This window comes from Magnolia sinica, chromosome 7, assembly GCF_029962835.1.
Source record: "Magnolia sinica isolate HGM2019 chromosome 7, MsV1, whole genome shotgun sequence".
NCBI lineage: Eukaryota > Viridiplantae > Streptophyta > Magnoliopsida > Magnoliales > Magnoliaceae > Magnolia > Magnolia sinica.
Window position 1 is genome coordinate 68,883,467 of NC_080579.1, and position 21,528 is coordinate 68,904,994.

Sequence of the window (21,528 nt, forward strand, 5' to 3'; positions counted from 1 at the left end):
GCCATTAGGTTCGGTTAGGTTGGATGCTAGGTTGAGCTAGGTTAGGGTTGAGTTGGGTTGGGTTGGGTCAAGTATGGGTGCTGGGTTGGGTGTTGGGTCAAGCTGAGTGCTACTGGGTTGGGTCGGGTTGGGTTAGTTGAGTCAGTTGGGTTGGTTGGGGTTGTCGAGTCGAGTTGTGGCTAGGTTGATTTGGGTGTGGGTCAGTTGGGTCTGGTGAGGTTAGGTTGGTTATAGTTGATCGAATTATATTTGCATTTTTGTAAAGTTGAAGCTATTGAATTCTAATTATGAATCCGTGAATGGATATTATGGATTAGATTTTCATGATTTTCTTTATTTTTCTTATGAGAATACTTCTTTTACAATAAAAGGGTGTGCATCAATTTCTTTAGATGATCCATCTATCAACATTTGGCATTATGATTCCCAAGTCTACTCCCTAGATTTTGAAAGAATGAAGATTCAATGCAATTTGTGTGGGGTCATATTTGTAGACTGCACTTATCAGGTCGGGGAAGGGAGACTCAAAATTATCCTAGAGCATCACGAGGAGGTACATTTTTTATTCCAAGCTATTGTGGACTCTAGCAAAAAGCCTTCCACCCCCTCCCCCACACCGAATATAACTAGCAACAAGATATACCATAACAGATGTATTTTAATCAATGAAGAATCCGAAATAGGGATGGTGAAGAGAATTAGTAGGGAAAAGGAAGAGGAGAATAAAACTAGATTGAGAGTTTTAGAAGAAAAGCAATTAAAAATCGCCTTGAAGTTAAGCAAGAAAGAGGTAGAGGCATCTAGATATCAATAATGCCCTTATCAACAACATGGCGCCGAAGCAGGGCAGAGTTTGACTAACAAGAAGCTATCGAAGTTTATTTCCAGACTGGCCTTATTCTACAAGATCTTGGGTACTCCTAATAAATAGTCTCACAAAAAAGTTCAAAAAATGTAGCTAAATGTATATAAGAACATGATGAAAAAGACTCTCCACCTTTTAATTCGGGAGAGGTTAACGAGCATCTTGAAGAAGATACTACCAGCTCGGGCACGAACAGAGAAAATAATGAATTCGATCCTAGTTCAGATGAATGAGAAGAGTATTAAGGAGAATATTAAAATTATGAAAGATGTATTAAGTTTTTACTTGTATGGATTAAATACATTAACTTAACTTACCTACTATAAATACACTAATTTAAGTTACTTACATTTAAATCATTATTTCATTCTTTTTCTTATATATTTTGATATTTGTTCTTTGAATGTTTGTGCTTATGATTCTTTGTTAATTGAATTTGTTAATTAGTATTTAGGACACCTAGTGGTTTAGCACTGTATCCCTCAATTTAGGAATTCATACTGAACAAGAATAGTCATTTGATTGAAAATTCATATTCTTTATAGATTCCTAAATTATACCATTTTGGACAGTTCGGTACCATACCATGTACTTAGATTGTTCTCATTTTCAGTTTACATGTAAACGAAGATGAAACAGATACATAAAAAACTAAATAAGAAGTGGAGAAGTATCTAAAGGAGCCAATCATAAGGTTACAAGAAAATGATTTTGATGTTTTGTAGCAGTGGAAGTTGATAGCTCACGAATATCCTAGATTTTTGATGATGGCACGAGACATATTGTTAATTTCAATTTCAACCGTGACATCAAAATCAACTTTAACATGGGGAGTAGGATTGCAAGCAAGTATCAAAGCTCACTTGCGCAAAAATAAATAAATTGAAGCACTGATAAGTGGGCCCCACTCTCACAAACTATAAGTCGAGGATATAGTATATCCTTTTGAAGATGATGCATTGATTCTGCATAATTCTCTTTATCCTAAAACACATTTATCACTTAAAATGTGAGATACAAGATACAGTTTCCTAATGCATCAGGATTCTTTATGTGTGGGGCCATGATTGGGTTATCTAGACCATTGATTTGATGGGTCTCATCATAGATAGGGGCATCCCAAAAGCCTCCCATATTGGAATATCTTAACTATTTGATTGTTGGTCCATTTTCTTTTGAATTTCGACCTTTATTGTAACTTTTTCTTAGTCATCTAATTTTTAGGCCACCAGTTCAAGGTTGTCCAACAAGGGAGATCAAGGTTACCTATATCGTGGGTCACTAAAATAGCAATCTGTATTGCAAATGACCCAAAGTCTGGTTTAGACACTTGATCTGGAATACAAGTCTTTTGTGTTTTAGGCTGCGGTTTGAGAAATGTATGGGATATCTTGTTGAGACTCAAATATTGCATATTTTCCCCCATTAATATCTCGGTTTTATAAACATGATAAAGCTTAATAGTATATTTTATACATGTTTGTGTTGCAAGGTGAGTTTAAGAGCTTAGATTGAAAAGAATACTAAAAGCATGGATTTAATGCTCAAGAATCACCAAGACAAAGGTTAGATCTTAGAAGACCTAAAATGAAGAATTCACATGCCAAAGATCCAAGAAAACTAAGTGAGGAATGAAGAGAATCGAAGACATGAAGTGAAGAAAAGGAACCCTAAAAATCTGCCTGCTTCGACTAGTCTAAGCCCTCCTTCGACTAGTCTAAGCTCTGCCTCAACTAGTTGAAGAAACTTCAACTATAACTCCAACAACATGGACTTTTAAATTCACGCAATCCTCGACCAGTCTGAAAAAGAGTGAATAGGAGTAACCGTCGATATAAAATAAAAAACTGAAAAAAGAAGGAGAAGGGGATAGGTTTGGAATCAGTACTTGAATTTTTAAACTATTCTTGATATGATGAATATGGCTAACATTTTGAAACGATAGTATTCTTATGGTGAGTAAGTTGATATTCATCAAGCACATTAGAAAATTTTGATACATGAATTTATGATTTTAAAACCGATAAAGAACCTATTTGATTGATTGCTTATGAGATTCGGCTCTAGGTTCTCAAAATCTCACTTTCTTATCTTGACGATACTCATTCATACTTGATTGCACAAAAGATTATTTTTTGAAAAAGGTTTTGAACTTTAAAGATGGAAGATTATTTTATGTATATTTTTTCTCGGGACTAGCAAAATGTTGGTTGGGGAGTGTGTTGAGACTGAAATATTGCATATTTTTTGTGAGACCCGTATCTTAGCCTGTACAATTCCGTAGGTTTCTGCGGTCCTCTCGGTCGAATTCTGGTGACCCGCAATCTGTTATCAGCATTTGCGCGTGATCCTGAGTCGTGTCCCGTATATTAGAGTCAACTCGACTCGTGACTTGTACGCTGGCGACCGCGCCGTCGCCGCGGTTCCGATGCTGCGACTCGCGTGCCGAGGTGATACCTAGGCCAGGAAATGTGGGCTCGCATTTAGTTTGGGGAAAAAACGCTGTGCGTTGCAATCCCTAGAGAACATCACATCAATCTCATCAATCATATCAATCAAGTACACATCACGCTCTTCACTCACACCCATCCCCAAGTACAACCACCCATCCCCAAAGTTAACTATCTCTCTTACACAAGTACTCCCATCACTCACTCACCCATCACTCACATCTCTCATCTCTCTCATTTCTCCTAAGCAAGCAACCCACGTCCAACCAAGTTCCATGAGAGAGCTTTGTGTGGCCCACTTCCTATCTCCCATCCCCACCTTGAAAACCGATCTCGACCGTTGAATCTCAACCATTAGAGCTCTAGAATGCGTTGATGGAAGGAGAAGTCCAAGAAGATCAAAGGTGGGTGATTTTATGTATTGATTTTATGATTTAAGGGCCCACTTATGGTGGGACACATCTTGATGTATGCATTATATAGGGAGGGCCCATAGTGGCGGAGTCCCTCCCCTTCTCATCGTTATCTCTCCCTCTTTCTCTCTCTTCCCCATATGTTGTGGACCCCACCGTGATGTATGATCCACACCGTCCCATTCATGGGGCCCACCTCATTGGCATCCGGTAGACAGGCCACTATCTGTCCGCCTGGGACAAATCTGGATGAAGGAAAATACAAATGTGGGCTTGATGAGGAACGTGGGCCCACCTTGATGGCACGTGTGGCCACACATACGTGGGCCCCACCTTGTATGCATGTGTTGAAATCCAGACCGTCCGTCAATGGGCATACAGCTCTGGACATTGATATGAATGATATATTAGTATAATTATAATATATATAATAATAATAAAGTTCTGGTGGGCCACCACGTGGACCCACCCATGATATATATGTTGTATCCTCACCGTCCAATATCTGGACGGTGGGATCCACTATGATATATGGGTTTTATACCTGCCGTCCAAGATGGTGGGGCCCCTGGTGTACACATATGGCATCCTCACCGTCCATCTGAGGACGTGGGATCCACCATGATCTAAATGTTTTATTCAAGCTGCTATCCCCACGTGGGATTCCACCTTGATGTAGGGGTTTTAATCCACCCCGTCCATCCATGCTGGGCTCACCTTGGTGACACCTGTGGTCACTGGAGCTGGGGCCCACCTAGATAAACTGCCTCCAGTACAAGGGACCCACCCATCTGGGAAGCCGATTGGCTGGAGCACCTCACTCCTGCTATATAGTTGCTGTATTGCATCAGCAAGTTTGGTGGGTCTAATCACATCCACACCATCCCTACATGTGGGACGGTGTGACCCACCATGTTATATGTATCTCATTCCCACCGTCCATATGGACGGTGGGGACCCCAGTGATTCATCTATACCGTCTGTCTGGACGCTACAGCATGGGGCATACCATGATGTATATTTATAATCCATGCCGTCCATCTGTTCACCGCGTGGAACCCACCATGATGTATTTATTATATTTGTACTGTCCAGCAGAGCTGGACGGTGGAGATCCACCCACCTGATATGTCTGCACGTGTGCAGTGCCCTAGCCTTGAGGCCCACCTGGATGTATTTGTGGCCCATTGACGTGGCTGACTTGATGTATATGAGGCCCATTGGTGCGGCCCATTGACGTGGTCTAATAAGATGTGTTTCCAGCCCATTTGGTAAGGCCCATTATGATGTATTTCCAACCCATGGGTTGTGGCCCATTGTGATGTATTCAAGGCCCATGGGCGAGGCCAATTGTGATGTATCTCCTGCCCATATGATGAGGCCCATTGCGATGTATATTAGCCCTTTGTGTGAAGCCATGGGCCCACTATACGTTTGGGAGCAATGTTGGTTTAATGTTTACATGATGGGCAATGATGGTTGAACGTTCACATTGTAACCTTCCCTTAGGCCTGGATAGGCCCATTCTCATCATTCTCTAGTGGGTTAACCCAAATGCTTGGGCCCCATTGATATTGCTTGATCCATCATCGACTGTCCATCTATGCACCCCGCCTTATGTCGAGGTTGATTATCGAGACCGATTCCAATTGTCGATACCGATTCCGATTATCGAGGCCGATTCCGATTGTCGAGGCTGATTGTTGAGGCCGATTTCGATTCCGATTGTCGAGGCCGATTATCGAGGCCGATTTCGATTGTCGATATCGATTTCGATTGTCGAGGCCGATTCTGATTGTCGATATTGATTCCGATTATCGAGGCCGATTCCGATTGTCGAGGCCAATTGTTAAGGCCGATTCCGATTCGGATTGTTGAGGTCGATTATCAAGGCCGATTCCGATTGTCAATATTGATTCAGATTGTGGAGGCCGATTCTGATTTTGATTGTGGAGGCCGATTATCGAGGCTAATTTCGATTGTCGAGGTCGGATATCGAGGCTGATTGTCGAGGCCCAATGTGATGTATATGCGGCCCGTATTTGAGGCCCATTGTGATGTGTATTCAGCCCGTGTTTAAGGCCCAATGTGATGTATATGAGGCCTATGTGATGAGGCCCATTGTGATGCTTTTGAAGGCTAAGCGATGGAGCCCATTGTGATGTATATTAGGCTTATGTGAAAGGCCCATCGCGATGTGTATTAAGCTCTTGAGTGAGGCCCATGGTGTTGTATATTTAACCCTTGTTTGAGGCCATGGGTCCACTATATGTTAGGCTCTATGTGGACCATTCCTTGAGGGCAATGTTGGTTAAATGTCCACATTGTCGAGGTCGATTGTCACCATCGGTTATTGATACTGATTATGAGTATGTGACTGCATAGCATCATGATACATGCCCAAACGCATCATCTGCATATTTGTTATGAGATGTGGTTGACCATTGCATATGTCATTGGACAGGTTGTTATGAAACTCCCTGATAGGTGGAGGTTATCTCACATGACCGCACGTTATGCGCAGGATTGATGCATGACTGGATTGTATGACTCATGCATCTTGCATTGTGTATTGTGATTACTGTATACCCTAGTGACATTAGAGCCGTAGCCTCCACAGGCATATCGTGGATGGCCAATTGAACACCAAAAATTTGTTACTAGCATCGGGCTGCATAGATGACCCTGGGTGAAAATCCCTAAACCCTCTTGGTACCAGAGGACGCTCCAACGTCGAGACCAAGTGGATACATGAGCGCCCGAGTGTCAAATACCAATAGGCCGCGTGTCCCATTGTGTCGTGGTCGGTTGGAAGGGAGTGTAGCCTTACCCGCCTGAGGGACTAGGCATATCTAGGCTGAGTCTGACCAGCTCCTAAATGGGTCTGCTATCGATGAGTCGGGTAGGCATTGGTATACTGCTAGTAGGCGGATAGTGAGGTCTCTTCCACTTACCCAGTTGTGTACTTAATGGGACGGCAGTTGGCGTAGAGTGTATTAGACCTTGGTGATGATCCTAGAGATGTACAGTACTAATTTGTGGACTAATTGAGCGGGAGTTATATACTTAGCATTATACTCATTCATTCATTCACTATCCACTTGGGCTGGTGGTGCGCAACTAATTGTTATGTATGCCTTCGTAATGGCCAGGATTTCGGTTGGGGCGCGCGACTAACCTGATATCAGGAGTTTAGTCTATTTATCCAAATTTAGGTATGGGACTGGTTTGGATAGGAGTCCCTTGTGATAGACTCTGTAGCCTGCGATACTACGTACTATCATCCCACCTTCACTCTAGCTTAGTCATTTCATTCGCACTGCATATTGCATTGCATTCGCACATTTAACATTTTGGGTTACTATGTTTCTGCATTTATATGGATTAGATGAGGTTGATGGTATTCGTGACTCGTCAGGATTTGCATATTGTATTAGATTTTCGGCATCTAATATTTTTTGACTCCTCATTTGCATAGCTGATTTGTATTGCGTATTCTGATATTGTATGACTCACGGACTTGTCAGTATTTTCGCTTATTCTGATATTGTATGATTTATAGCATTGTATTGTATACTTGACACTTACCTTGTGCATACACTTTCACCACCCTCTAAGCTTTCTATAAGCTTATGCACGATAGATGCGTGCAGGTGACATTCTGGTGTAGCCGAGCTGAGTTAGGAGTGTGCGGTTGAGCTTCTGGAGTTTTTTTTATATATTTCTACATTATATTTTCCTTTCAGCATTGTACTAAAATGATTATATTAGTGGATATATGATGATGATATTGCCTTTGTGATTTGGGTAAACTTGTGGTTATGCTTCTTACGAGATAAATGTACGTTGAAAAATCCTCCTTGTAGGATCCCAGGATCGGAACCTGGCGTATGGACGTTGGGAGCCGAGAATGGGGTACTACGGAGGCTGTCAGCACTGGATTCAGCGATCAGGAATTTTGTGAGCTCGGTTTTCGAGTTTGGGGCGTGACATTTTTCCCCATTTATATCTTGGTTTTATGAACATGATAAGGCTTAATGGTATATTTTATATATGTTTCTGTTGCAAGGTGAGTTTAAGAGCTTGGATTGAAAAGAATGCTAAAAGCATGTATTTAATGCTTAAGAATCACCAAGCCAAAGGTTGAATCTTAGAAGACCTAAAATGAAGAATTCACATGCCAAAGATCCAAGAAAACCAAGTGAGGAATGAAGAGAATTGAAGACTTGAAGTGAAGAAAAGGAACCCTAAAAATCTATTTGCTTCGACTAGTCTAAGCCCTCCTTCGACCAGTCTAAGCTCTACCTCGACTAATCGAAGAAACCTCGACTCGAACCCCATCAACATGGACTTTTAAATTCACGCGATCCTCGACCAATCAAAGGTGACCCTCGACTAGTCGAAGGTTGTCCTCGATTAGTTGAGGGTTACGCAGATGTTGCGCAGACTGTGTAAATTTGAGGTGGTTTCTGGATTTTTCAAATTCGGTGCGAAAGTTGGAGTTGCACAACGAAAAATAGGAGTCCCTAGGATGTTCCCAAGCATCTTCTAGAGTTTAAGGAGTGGAATTATAGCGTGGAGAAGCTGTCGCCAAGAGTTTATTCTTCTTCCTTAGTTTGCTTTTATGCTTTTCTTAAGAGATTTTAGTTTAATCATGTCTATGGTTGGCTAAACCTCTTAGTTAGAGGTAAGAGGTGAAACTTGTAGCGTGATTGAGATGTTTTATTTACTTTGATTCATATTTATGTTGAACTTCATGGATTCTAATTTGATTTTTAAGGAATACTTTTAGTTTTTAATGGTTTGTTGTGACTCAAATTACAATAAAAATCCCGTTGTTTGCGATCGTCCCCTGGGCATGGTTTGGTGATGGAATCCCTTCCAACCTTCGCAATTCTCCTCCATTGAGAATTAGGTCAATGAAAGTTTAGATTTGATTTAATTGCTTTATCTTCCAATTGGATAAGATATGACTCCAACTCCAATTGTGCCTTTTGAATCAAAGTAAGGTAGCATCCCAAGAACTATAAGTGGATCCTTGGCACCCTAGCTCCCACCTTTAAATTTACAAGTTTTAATTACTGTAATCACAATTATTCTCTCAATTACTTCAGAATTAGATTCATATCTTCTTATAGTTCTAGTTAATTTTAGAAATGTACAAGTTTAGTCCCTGTGAATTCGACCTCGGTCTTACCGAGATTATAACTACATTGCAACCCTACACTTGGGGTTGTGAACAAGCTTTTGGAGCCGTTACTAGGGACTAACAGTTGCATTTTTCTGAGATTAATTAGTTTTGAAATTAGGTTAAGATTAGGGTTTATTTACTTTCTATTTTTATATCAGGATTTTTCTGAATTATTTTTATTCACTTTCTATTTTTAGGTTAGGGTTTTTCTGAATTATTTTTATTTACTTTCTATTTTTAGGTTAGGGCTTTTCTGAATTATTTTTAGAAACTAACTTATCTTTCTATTTCTAGGTTAGGAACTTTCCTAATTTGTTTTTAGAAACTAACTTGCTTTTTTGTTTTGCAGGATCTCAATATAGAAACTTTAAATTTTGTAATTTCTTTCTAATTCTCTCTTTCTTTTCTAGAATTACTATATGTTTTAGGATTTTTTTTTAATTTATTGTTATTTTTTTAAAGGATTAGGTTAGATTCTGAAATTAAGGGCTGAAAATGTTTCATGCCCAAGTGGGTCCGTGATAACACTATATGTCTCTTGAGTGAAGGAGGATTAGTCAATGTGTTATCTATCCATCACAGGATTAGACACCATTTGAGATCCTTATAGTCAATTAAAGTGATGGTTGTTAATCAACCTGCAATTCAACCTAAACCTCCGGTTGAGGAAATTCAGGGTGAGAATGAGGTGCATCAAATACTCCCGCATCGTACTTTACGAGATTATTTACAACCGGTGAGGGTAGTACACCTTCATGCATGATATTTTTAGAAAATACGAGACATGGATATCAAGCCAGGGGTGATCCAACTCCTTCCAAAATTCCATGGACTTGAATATGAAAATTCATATTTACACTTGAAAGATTTGGATGAGATAATAGCCACTTTATATTTTCTGAACGTGTTTGAGGACACGGTCAGGCTGAAACTCTTTCCCTTTTCTTTGAAAGAGAAAGCTAAGACGTGGTTGCATTCATTACATTCTTAAACTATTGGTAGATGGAACGACATGACAAGAGAGTTCACAAAGAAATTCTTCTCATACCTTAAAACGAACACCCTTAGAAAGTCAATCACGAACTTCGCCCAAAAGGAAGATGAAACATTCTTCAAATGTTGGGAGCGGTTCAAGGATCTTATCAGTTCATGCTCACAACACGATTTTAAAACGTAGCACAACACAAACTTCTTCTATGATAGACTGACATCTTCCATGCGTTAATTGGTCGAGACAATGTGCAATGGGGAATTTATGAACAAAAATGTTGATGATGTGTGAGACTATTTGGACAGACTTGCTTGAAACACACAATTATGGGACATCTCCCCAAAATCAAGAACCACTTCTAAGCCTACTCAATCAAAGGAGAGGGGCGAAATATATCTTCTGAAAGAAGATGATGATATAAATGCTAAAGTAGCCAATCTCACAAGAAAACTCAAAGCCATGGAACTAAAGAAGGATAAGGCTAAGGAAACTGTTTGCAGTATTTGTGCTTGTAACATTCATACAACTGAAAATTGTCCAACAATACATGCATTTCAAGAGGTACTGAATGAGCAATCTAATGCCATGAATAATTACCAAAGACTTTTCAGTGGATCCACTTCAAATACGTACAATCCTGTTGGAGAAATCATCCAAACTTCAGTTGGAGGAATGGACAAATTGTTACTCCTCAAGGATTCCCTAATCAAATTCTAAATCAAGGGAAACCTCAGGAGGACTCGGTTCAAAAACATATTCGAGACCAAGAGCTACTCAATCAGAATTCAACACAAGTATTCTAGGATATCAAATTAGCATTGGGAACTCTTATGTCGTCTATTTAAAGGATAGAGTCACACTTAACAATTGGGGAAAAAGGGATTCTTCCAGCCCAACCTCTCCTAAATCTAAAACCATAATATGAGATTAGTGGCTTAAGCTCTTCAAATCAAATGAAGAAAGCCAAGTCTATCATCACCCTTAGGAGTGGGAAAACAATTGACAAATCTATTTCGGTAAGGGCTGAAAAGTCTAAGGATCCCGAATTAGATGAAACTGATAGACTTAGCAACACTCCACATGAGTTAGAACCGGAACTTCAAGGCAAGCCGATTGCACCAAAACCTCTCTCTAACTTTCAGGACATTCTAGAGGTGCTAAAATAAGTGAAGGTTAACATTCCTCTACTAGATGTCGTTAAACAAATACCTTCACATGCCAAATTTCTGAAAGACTTATGTATGACCAAAAGACAAAAAAATATTCAAAAGAAAATCTTTTTAACAGAAAAGTGAGTGCCATCATAAAACAAGATGTGCCACAGAAATGTAAAGATCCCACTAGCCCAACCATCGCTTGTGTAATTGGAAATTACCAGATTGAGCATGCACTTCTTGACTTAGGAGCGAGTGTAAATCTAATCCCATACTTGGTTTACGAACAACTGAGTCTAGGTGAATTAAAATTCACCCGGACCACATTACGACTTGCCGATCACTCAGTTCATGTACCGAGAGGGATAATTGAGGAGTTGTTGGTCCAGGTTGACAAATTCTACCACTCAGTAGATTTTATCGTCTTGGATACTCAACCCATTGTGGACATGGGCACTCAAATTCTTATCATTCTTGGTCGCCCATTCCTTGCCATATCAAATGCAATAATTAATTGTAGGAATGGAGCCATGAATTTGTCTTTTGAGAATATGACATTGGAGCTCAATATTTTTTAAATATGGGCAAACAGTTAGAGGATGATGACGATGCCTATGATATTAACCTGATTGATTCTTTTATGGAAGATAGAACACTTTTGACCTTATCCTCTGACCCTCTAGAGACATGTTTGACCCATTCCCATGATTTAGATGATGATATGATTAGGGAGATGGGAACCATGCTGGATACCTTGCCAATACTTTGAAATATATCTATTTAGGTCAAGATGAGACGTACCCGGTGGTGATTTCTTCTCACCTTGAGCAAGAACAAGAAAGTATGCTTATCTCTACTCTCATTGAGCACAAAGGAGCCCTTGGGTCGATTATGGACCTTAAGGGAATTGACCATTTGATTTGTACTCATCACATTTATCTAAAGGATAATGCAAAGACCTCCCGACAACTACAACGCAGATTAAATTTAAACATGAAGGAAGTGGTTAAGGTCGAGGTACTTAAACTATTAGATGTAGGTATTATATTCCCTATATCCGATAGTCAATGGGTGAGTCCAACTTAGGTGGTTCCTAAGAAGTCTGGAATCACCATAGTAGCTAATGCCAACAATGAACTCGTGCCAACTAGAGTCACCACTGGTTGGAGAATCTGCATTGACTACAGAAAATTGAATACCGTCACGAGGAAGGACCACTTTCCTTTGCCATTTATTAATCAAATCTTGGAAAGGCTAGCTAGTCACTCGTATTACTGCTTCCTTGACTGGTATTCGGGTTACAATCAGATAGAGATAACCCTTAAAGATTAGGAAAAGACCACATTCACATGTCCCTTTGGCGCCTTTGCTTACCGAAGGATGCCATTCGGATTGTGTAATGCTCCCGCCACTTTTTAGTGATGCATGATGAATATTTTTTCTGACATGGTCAGACAATATCTAGAGGTCTTCATGGACGACTTCTCCGTCTTTAGTCCATCCTTCAGCGATTGTTTGGAGAATCTTAAATGTGTGTTGAAGCAATGTGAGGAAAAGAATTTGGTACTGAATTGGGAGAAGTGTCATTTCATGTTTCGAAAGAGAATTGTTCTTGGACATATCATCTCGTCAAAGGGAATTGAGGTAAATAAAGCTAAAATTGATCTTATCTCTACCCTACCTCCACCCAAGAGCATACGAGACATGCGATCCTTCTTAGGGCACGCTGGGTTTTACAAAAGATTCATAAAGGACTTTAGTTACCTCTCTCGTCCTTTATACAATCTACTTCAAAAGAATGTACCATCCGAGTAGACTTAGCAATGCCAGGAAGCTTTCTCTAAGCTCAAGGGCATGTTGACTACTGCACCTATCATGCAGCCACCCGATTGGAGCATTCCTTTTGAAATCATGTGTGATGCATTTGACTATGCTATTGGGGAGGTGTTAGGCCAGAGAAAATAAAAGAAGCCCTACGTTATTCATTATGCAAGTAGAACTCTAAATCCTACCCAAGTGAATTACTCTACTATGGAAAAGGAACTCTTGGCCATGGTATTCGATTTGGACAAATTTAGATCCTACTTGATTAGATCTAAGATCATCATCTACACTGATCATGCGGTGCTCAAGTACTTTCTCTCTAAGAATGATGTTAAGCCCCGCCTAATAAGATGGATCCTCCTACTCTAGGAATTTGATTTGGAAATAAAAGATAAAAAGGGAGTAGAAAATGTAGTAGCTGACCATCTTTCGAGACTTAATCTCCCCAATTTCCTTAAGAAGACACTTATAAATGACATGTTCCCTGACGAACAATTGTTTAAAGTCTCTCACTCACCTTGGTTTACTGATAATGTTAATTATCTTGCCACAGGTTTCACGCCAACACATTGGACTGCGCAGATAAGAAGAAATTCTTCGCTGAGGTACGTAAATTATTTTGGGATGATTCGTATTTATTTAAATATTCCTAGACCATATTCTAAGGAGATGTGCACTAGACAATAAACACCAAAGTGTTATCTCCTTCTGTCACTCTTAGGCCTGTGGTGGTCATTTCTCTGCCAAAAAAGACCACGATCAAAATTCTGTAGTGCGGCTTCTATTGGCCCACTATGCTCAGAGATACTCATGAGTTTTACAAAGCTTGTGAGCATTGTCAAAAGTTGGGAGCATTGTCCCATCAAAATATGATGCCCCTGAGCCCAATTTTTATCATTGAAGCAATTGATTGCTAGGGCATCGATTTCACGGGACCATTCCCCCAATCCTTTGGGAATTTATATATTTTGCTAGTAGTAGACGATGTCACTAATTGGGTTAAAGCGATTCCATGATGGAATAATGACCATCATCCGGTCATTAGATTCTTTAAAAAAATATTCTTTCCCGGTTCGGAACGCCTCGGGCCATCATTAGTGATGGAGGTTCACACTTTTGTAATAGGCCATTCGAGAACTTAATGAAAAAATATGACATCTTTTATAAGGTGAGCACTTTATACCACTCACAGACAAGTGAGCAAGCTGACATTTCCAACAGGAAAATTAAACACATTCTAGAGAAAACGGTTAACCCCGACCGTAAGGATTGGTCAATTTGATTGACCGATGCTATATGAGCTTACCGTACTACTTTTAAGACCCCCATTGGAATGTCTCCCTTTAGACTTATCTATGGGAAAGCTTGCCACTTACCTGTGGAGTTGGAACATAGAGCCTACTGGGCTATCAAGAATTTAAACTTCGATTTGGACAACGCTGGCTCGTTGTGCAAACTACAATTGAATGAACTCGAGGAGATCCAAAATGATGCATATAATAACTTGAGAATTTACAAGGACAGGATGAAGGTGTTCCATGATAGGAACATCCTTCGAAAATCATTCTTGATTAGTCAAAAAGTCCTTTTGTACAATTCTTGGTTACATCTTTTTCCAAAAAAACTTTGATCTCGTTGGACAAGCCCTTTCACTGTTACTAATGTTTATCCTCATAGGGCCGTCGAGATAACGAATCCGAACAATGACAGTGCTTTCAAAGTAAATGGACATCGGTTAAAGCCATGTATTGAGAAATTTGATTCAGAGGACATGTCCATGCCTCTGACTGATCCTTTATACCAGGATTGATCTCCTAGTCTGATGGAGGTATAGTTAGGTTTATTGCTTTCATAAGATTTAAGACTAGGTTAGTTTACTTTCAGTTTGTTTAGTTTTGTGCTAACCCATTTCATGCTGAGATTCGTGGAAAAGCTTCAAATTTCTTTCCTCCAGGTACTATCTTTCCATCACTCTTCCCTTTCTTTTCGTTGCCTCATGTGCATTACACGCTTACTTCTTTTATATTGAAGACAATGTAGATTTTAGGTTGGGGGTGTGGATTAGGTAAACTAATCAATATTTTGTTTAGTTTTGAGTAAAAATTGTGAAAATTTTGAATTTTTCAAACTACAACTTGTTTGCAAGCAATAATTTGTGTAATTAAGAATGCCTTGAGTAGGATAATAAGATGAAAATTGAATCTTGAATTGTTGGAGTTTGATCACCTGAGTAAATTATCACTTAAGGTTCTTGAATGATTAAGAGGAATTTGTAGATCATGTTAATCTAAATAACAAAACACGTTTAAGTTACTTCCTTGGGATATGCTAGGATTTCTAATGAGTAGCATGTGAATCATTGATAAATGTTGAGAATTGAGTCTGGGGAATTTTATCCACCTTAAAAGATAAAAAACCAGTTAAAAAATAGAAAATCGACAAAAAGGCCACAATTTGAGGAACGACAACATCTTTGAGGAGAATGAAAAAGGTCTCTGAAAAGGATGTAATGTCTGAAAAAGAGTGAATAGGAGTAACCGTCGATATATAATAAAAAATTGGAAAAAGAAGGAGAAGGGGATAGGTTTGGAATCAGTACTTAAATTTTTAAACTACTCTTAATATGATGAATACGGCTAATATTATGAAACGATAGTATTCTTATGAGGAGTAAGTTGATATTCACCAAGCACATTAGAAAATTTTGATACATGAATTATGATTTTAAAACCGATAAAGAACTTATTTGATTAATTGCTTATGAGATGCGGCTCTAGGTTCTCAAAATCTCAATTTCTTATCTTGACTCTACTCATTCATAGTTGATTGCACAAAAGATTGTTTTCTTAAAAAGGTTTTGAACTTTGAAGATGGAAGATTATTTTATGCATATTTTTTCTCGGGACTAGCAAAATGCTAGTTGGGGAGTGTGTTGAGACTCAAATATTACATATTTTTCCCCATTTATATCTTGATTTTATGAACATGATAAGGCTTAATGGTATATTTTATACATGTTTATGTTGCAAGGTGAGTTTAAGAGCTTGGATTGAAAAGAATGCTAAAAGCATGGATTTAATGATCAAGAATCACCAAGCCAAAGGAAACTTAGAAGACCTAAAATGAAGAATTCACATGCCAAAGCTCCAAGAAAATCAAGTGAGGAATAAAGAGAATCAAAGACTTGAAGTGAAGAAAAGGAACCCTAAAAATCTACCTGCTTCAACTAGTCTAAGCCATCCTTCGATCAGTCTAAGCTCTGCCTCGACTAGTCGAAGAAACTTCTACTCGAACTCTAGTAACATGAACTTTTAAATTCATGCGATCCTCGACCAGTCGAAGACTTTCCTTGTAAGACTCGTATCCTAACCCATACCATTCCGTAGGCCTCCGCGGTCCTCCCGATTGAATTTCGGCGACCCGCGATCTGTTATCGGCGTTTGCGCGTGATCCTGAGTCGTGTCCCGTATGTCAGAGTTGGCTCAACTCGAAACTTATACCCTCGTGACTGCGCAGTCATCACGGTTCCAATGCGGCATCTTGCACGCCAAGGCGATACCCGGGCCAGGAGATGTGGGCCCACGTTCGGTTCGAGAAAATGCCACGCTTTGCAAAACCCAAAAGAACCTTTCAAATCAATCACATCACATCCCATTAATCAAGTACAAGTCCCATCCCCAGAAGCAACCCCTAAAGTCAACTCTCTCTCCCCACCCATACATGTCAAGTACACCCTTCACCTTTCACCCATCCCTCACCCATCACTCACCCATCTCTCTCTCTCTCTCTCTCATTCTCCCAAGCAACTCGCATCCAAGCTCCATGGGAGAGAGCTAGTGTGGCCCACCTTCCTACCACACAATCCCATCCTCCAAGCTTCGTCTCTACCATTGAAATGCATTCCATGGAGCTCTAGGATGCTTTGGTGGAAGAAGGAAGGAGAGATCCAAGGTGGGTGGTCATAGTACCTTTTCTTTTGATTTCGGGCTCACATATGGTGGGGCCCATCTTGATGTATGATTTGTATCAAAGAGGGACCTATAGTGGCGGGGTCCCTCCGCTATTCCGATCTCTCTCTCTCTCTATTTTTTTATGGAGTGTGTCCCACTTGATCCATGCTGTCCACCAGATGGACCCCACCATGAAGTATGTATTTTATCTAGGCCATCCACCAAGTGGGTGCACATAGGTGGTGAAATCCCATTACGGCGTGAGTGTGATGGTGTATGGTGGACGCTGTTGCTAGCATCCAGAGTATGCTGCAGCAAGCAGCGTCTAGCTTGCTTGTATTGGAGAGGAGTGTGGGACTCACAACAGGCCCCACCCATGATGCGTGTATTTAATCCACACCGTCCATCCAATTTCCCAACTCATTTTGGGCATTAAGCCGAATGAAGCCAATCCGAATCTTTGGCTGGCCATATTGTAAAAACAGCTGTTTTTGGTGATTTAATCTGTTAGGGCCCGCTGTGATGTTTCTGTGAGTCAAAACATGTTGAATATTGGGCTTGTTGGATGCGTCCCGGGCCATAGAACCCAACAGATGGAGTGGATCCTTTTGATGTGGGCCCCACCTATGAAAAACTATGAGAAAAAATAAAAAAAATATGCAGAGACACTGTTGCTGCCAGCGTCCTTTGGACGCTGTAGCAAGCAGCGTCCTTGCTGCTTGTTTGAAGAGTGGGACAGTGGGCCCCACCAGATGTCCCACCATGATGTGTGTTGAACATCAACACTGTCCATTTGATGGGCCCCCTTTAATTACTGGGATATCCCAAAAATCAACCGTACATGGGGCTCAGGCGGTCCACACCACCAAAAGTAGCAGTGGATTGAACGTCTACCATTAAAACCTTTTTGAGTCACAGAAGTTTTGGATCGATATGAAATTTGTTTTTCCTCTTTATTCAGGTCTTTATGACCTTATGTACAGATGGGATAGAAATAAACGTTATGGTGGGCCCCATGTGGGACCCACTTGCTAGGCTAGTGGATTGGCTGATGTACCTTACACCAGCTATATAGCTGTGGTACTAGATATCAGCAGGTCCTATGGACCCCACGTTGATGTATATACATCGTCCATCCAAGCCTTGGCTCTGGCCGGTGGTAGATTTAGATCTTTGGTGGGCCATGTGTGTGGGACCCACCATGATGAATTTATTCTATATCCACTCCGTACTTGTCGAGGATGGTGCGCCCCATGGTGACGTATGTGTTTTACATACACCGTCCATCTGTTTTTAGCTCATGTGGGGCCATCCCACACGTGCTATATGTGTGGGATGTGACCCACCTTAGTGTATGAATTGTATAGCCACTCTGCCATCTGTCCAGATGGTGTGGCCCCCACTGTAATGTATATGTTTTATATCCACACCGTCTGTCCCTGGATGGTGTGCGTGGGACGCACCATGTTGTATGTTTTGTATCCCGCCGTCCATCTGTTGAAAGACCCACCATGTTGTATGTTTTGTATCCCGCCGTCCATCTGTTGAGAGACCCACCATGTTGTATGTTTTGTAATCCACACCGTTCAGATTGTGCTAGACGGTGTTGGACAATGTTTGGACAGTGCTGATTTACATGGACATGTTTGGGCGTTGCTGATCATCATTGGAGTGCCATGTGCTCCATAGAATGATAGTGTATAGTGATACACATGTTGTACCTGCAACTATTGAAATGATTTTTGGTGTAATCCAAGCTCTCACTTGATGTGTATAAGGCCCACTTGTTGTATCTGAGGCCCATAGGTCATGATCCATTGAGATGTATTGATGGCCCATGAGCAAGGCCCACCAGTGATGTATATTTGCGGCCCAACTGTGATGTATTTGAGGCCCATGGGTTACGACCTGTTGTGACATATTCGAGGCCCATGGGCGAGGCCCATTATGATGTATTCGAGGCCCATGGGCAAGGCCTGATGTGATGTATTTATGGCCCATGTGTCGAGGCCCATTATGATGTATGTTCGGCCCATGTGATGTGGCCCATAGCGATGTGTGTTAGGCCTGTGTGAGCGGCCCATAGTGATGTGTGTTAGGCTCATGTGATGCGGCCCATAGTGATGTGTGTTAGGCCTGTGTGAGCGGCCCATAGTGATATGTATTAGGTCCATGTGATGCGACCCGATGTGTTGTATATGAGGCCCATATGATGAGGCCCAATGTGATGTATAAGGCCCATGTGATGCGGCCCACTTGATGTATGAGACCTTTGTGTAAGGCCCATTGTAATTGTATGTGGCCCATTGTGATTGTATGTGCCTCATTGAGATTATATGTGGCCCATTGAGATTGTATGCAGACTATTGAGATTATATGTGGACCATTGTGATTGTATGCGCACCATTGTGATTGTATGTGGCCCATTGAGATTGTATACGGACCATTGTGATTGTATGCGGACCATTGTGATTGTATGTGGCCCATTGTGATTATATGTGGCCCATTGTGATTGTATGGGACCCGTTGTGAAGTGATTGTATGGGACTCATTGTGAAGTAATTGTGGCCATTGATGAGGCCCGATGTAATGTATTTATGGTCCAGTGTGATGTATATTAGGCCCTTGTGTGAGGCTATGGGTCCACTATTGTTTGGCTCTATGTGGGCCACTCCTTGGGAGCAATGTTGGTTAAATGTCCACATTGATGGGCAATGATGGTTAAATGTCCACATTGTGACCTTCCGTGATTCCGATTATCGAGGTCGATTCCGATTGTGGAGGCCGATTTTGATCATCGAGGCCAATTCCGATTGTTGAGGCTGATTCCGATTGTCGGGGCCGATTCTGATTGTCGAGGTCGATTCTGATTGTCGAGACCAATTCCGATTATGGAGGCCGATTGTTGAGGCTGATTCCGATTGTGGAGGACGATTTCGATTGTAGAGGCCGATTCCAATTGTCGAGGCTGTTTTCGATTATCGAGGCAGATTTTAATTGTCGAGGCTGATTCTGATTGTCGAGGCCGATTCTGATTGTCGAGGCCGATTTCGATTGTCGAGGCCGATTCTGATTGTTGCGACCGATTCCGATTGTCGAGGTCGATTCCGATTGTCGAGGCTGATTTCGATTATCGAGGACAAATCCGATTGTCGAGGCCGATTGTTGAGGCCAATTCCAATTGTTAAGGCCGAATTATCAGGCCGATTATATAGGCCTATTATTGAGGCCGATTATCAATGCCGATTATCGGTGCTGATTGTCGATATCGATTATGAGTATGTGACAGCATAGCATCTGAAACATGCTGTCACGCCCCAAACTCGAAAACCGGGCTCACAAAATTTTCGAACGACGAATCCGGCGCCGATAGCCTCCGTAGAACCCCATTCTCGGCTCCCAGCGCCCATTCGTCAGGTTCCGATCTTGGGATGCTACGAGGAGGATTTTCAACACCAGTTTGTTTTGTAATAAGCATAACCGAAGGCATAACCCACAAACAACAACCAAAAACTCCATCACATTTCCACTATGATAAAAAACTTTAAAAGTATAATGAGCATAAAAGGAAATACAATGATAATAAACAAAAAGCTCCAAGATGATCTGCAAAACGCTCCAGCCTCAGCACTGCTGCGCTCCAACATCACCTGCACGCAACGGTCGTGCAAAAGCTTATGGAAAGCTTAGAAGGCGGTGAAAGTGTGTACTCAAGGTAGTAATTATGCATTATCAGAGTAATGCGGAACATGCTGATGAATCCATGAATGCCATGAGCCATACCAAGGCTATCCGATGCGAGGCATGGATGATATCGGCCATACCAAGGCCATGCGGTGTGAAATGCAACTCAAGCATGCGAATCCTCATCTAAGTCCACATATCAATATAGCTCAACTTTGAAATATCACCAGGGTCTAGTACACTCCAAGCCAGATTGCGGCCCCATCGCGCGCAATAAGGTGAGTGGAAAAGACCTCATTATCTGCCTGCCAATATCGGGCTCGGCTCATCGATAGAGGACCCATTCCTCGAGCTGGTCAAACTCAGCCTAACTTTGCCCCCTCCTCTCGGGCGGGTAAGGCCGCACCCCCTTCTAACTGACCATGACACAGTGGAAAGCGCAATCGACTGGTAATCAGCACTCAGCGCTCATGCACCCACTCGGTCTAGACGTTGGAGCAACCTCCTGGTACCATAAGGGTTTAAGGACTTACACCCAAGGATATCTATAGCACCCCATGTAGAATAAGATTTTCGGTATCCAATCCTGCCAACCACGATATGCCTGTGGAGGTTATGACCCTGATGTCGCTAGGGCGTACAATAACTATATCACCCAATGCAAAATGCATGAATCACGCTATCCAATCATGCGACAATCCTGCACGTATCGTGTGCTCATGTAGGGTAGCACCGCCCATCCGGGAGCCCATAAACAATCTGCCCGAAGGCATATGCTATGATTAATCACTCCTCATATCAAGCATACATATGATGCGTATGAGCATGAATCATGGGACTATACTAAGCATGTTATATGGCGATGAATTCTGTTTGCAACGAAGATGGGCCTAGATGGCCTACACATTACATGTACGGGCCTATCAATGGGCCCTAGGGAGAGTCATAATGTGGATATTTAACCAACACTATACTTGCAATGTGGACGTCAAACCACTATTGCTCC

The 21,528-nt window shown here is 41.3% G+C and overlaps 1 non-coding gene across 1 annotated transcript; it reads right to left on the bottom strand.

Annotated features, from left to right (window-relative positions):
* Positions 1-9,979: 9,979 nt before the first annotated feature.
* LOC131252332 (small nucleolar RNA R71) lies at positions 9,980-10,086 on the bottom strand. Its single transcript, XR_009174358.1, has one exon. It is a non-coding gene; the product is annotated as a small nucleolar RNA R71 (small nucleolar RNA).
* Between the last annotated feature and the right edge of the window lie 11,442 nt (positions 10,087-21,528).